This window comes from Amphimedon queenslandica, unplaced genomic scaffold (assembly GCF_000090795.2).
Source record: "Amphimedon queenslandica unplaced genomic scaffold, v1.1 AMPQUscaffold_7015_Cont21030, whole genome shotgun sequence".
Classification (NCBI taxonomy): domain Eukaryota; kingdom Metazoa; phylum Porifera; class Demospongiae; order Haplosclerida; family Niphatidae; genus Amphimedon; species Amphimedon queenslandica.
Genome location: NW_003552697.1, coordinates 1 through 1,992, shown reverse-complemented (window position 1 = coordinate 1,992; position 1,992 = coordinate 1). Strand labels below are relative to the sequence as shown.

The window sequence follows — 1,992 nt, the reverse complement described above, 5'->3', positions numbered from 1 at the left end:
TATAAATAGTAACAGTGCTTTAAATAGAAATGATATACTATAAATAGTAACAGTGCTTTAAATAGAAACAATATACTATAAATAGTAACCGTGCTTTAAATAGAAACGATATACTATAAATAGTAACAGTGCTTTAAATAGAAATGATTTACTATAAATCGTAACAGTGCTTTAAATAGAAACAATATACTATAAATAGTAACAGTGCTTTAAATAGAAATGATATACTATAAATAGTAGCAGTGCTTCAAATAAAAATGGTATGCTATAAATAGTAACAGTGCTTTAAATAGAAACAATATACTATAAATAGTAACAGTGCTTTAAATAGAAATGATATACTATAAAAAGTAACAGTGCTTCAAATAAAAATGATATACTATAAATAGTAACAGTGCTTTAAATAGAAACAATATACTATAAATAGTAACAGTGCTTTAAATAGAAACAATATACTATAAATAGTAACAGTGCTTTAAATAGAAACAATATACTATAAATAGTAACCGTGCTTTAAATAGAAACGATATACTATAAATAGTAACAGTGCTTTAAATAGAAACGATATACTATAAATCGTAACATTGCTTCAAATAGAAACAATATACTATAAATAGTAACAGTGCTTTAAATAGAAACGATATACTATAAATAGTAACAGTGCTTTAAATAGAAACGATATACTATAAATAGTAACAGTGCTTTAAATAGAAACAATATACTATAAATAGTAACAGTGCTTTAAATAGAAACGATATACTATAAATAGTAACAGTGCTTTAAGTAGAAACAATATACTATAAATAGTAACAGTGCTTTAAATAGAAACGATATACTATAAATAGTAACAGTGCTTTAAATAGAAAAGATACTTACACTTTGCACTGCTCTGTAGGCTATGTAAGCTAATAACTCAATGACAATCTCATGAACTTTAACATCAGCAACCAATGACTGGAGACACAACCAATCTTTGAACTTTTTCTCTAAAGGTAGGAGGAGCTAGTTATTAATGTGGGTGGAGCTAATTATTAATACATTAATTGAGCCGGTTGACGTACTGTTAACAAATGATGCTCTCCTTGACTGAGTAAAGTCATTGTACTGGGACAAGCTCATTGACTTGGTGTGTTCATCCAACTTCTAATTAATGGATCCACATGCAATAGTAATAATAATAATAATAATAATAATAATAATAATAGTAATAATAAGTTGTGAAAAATACCAAAGCCATTTTTTGGAAAAAATCATGCATGATTTTTTCCAAAAAGTGGCTCCGAAATCACCCCAAATTTTTATCACATTTTCTGATACATATTGATGTCCTTATGCCGTGTAGAAAGTTTGAGTCGATTCCGACAAAAAATTTTTAAGTTACAGCTATTTTAAAAAATCGGCCAATTTTTGAAAAATACCCAAGGCTATAGCCCATGGTTTTTTCCAAAAAGTGGCTCCGAAATCACCCCAAATTTTTATCACATTTTCTAATACATATTGATGTCCTTATGCTGTGTAGAAAGTTTGAGTCGATTCCAACAAAAAATTTTCAAGTTACGGCCATTTTAAGAAATTAGCAATACATTAGAGAATAAACTACATGTAGCTGACCTGCTGATGTTCAATGTCATAATCTTTGTATTGCAATAATTCTACAAATAAACAAACAAATAATTAATCACTGAAGGACAGGTAGTGTGGACCCACAGGCTTGTACCAATTGGGACTTTACAACTACATGTACATGAATATCCCTAAGTGTGTGTGTGTGTGTGTGTGTGTGTGTGTGCGTGTGTGTGTGTGTGTGTGTGCGTGTGTGTGTGTGTGTGTGTGTGTGTGTGTACATTGTATTGCTTCCTCCATATTACCAGCCCATTATTATTATAATTATTATTCTGTTAAAGGTTTCCTATACCCACCAGGTGTCCACCAATAACCACCGCACACACACACCATACCCAGTACAGCCAGTACTACAGTGTTCATCTACAG

General features: G+C 30.0%; 1 long non-coding RNA gene across 1 annotated transcript; it reads right to left on the bottom strand.

Annotated features, from left to right (window-relative positions):
* Positions 1-847: 847 nt before the first annotated feature.
* LOC109591864 (uncharacterized) lies at positions 848-1,653 on the bottom strand. Its single transcript, XR_002190047.1, has 3 exons — positions 1,612-1,653; positions 1,062-1,143; positions 848-986 (listed from the first exon to the last, which is right to left on the bottom strand). It is a non-coding gene; the product is annotated as an uncharacterized LOC109591864 (long non-coding RNA).
* Between the last annotated feature and the right edge of the window lie 339 nt (positions 1,654-1,992).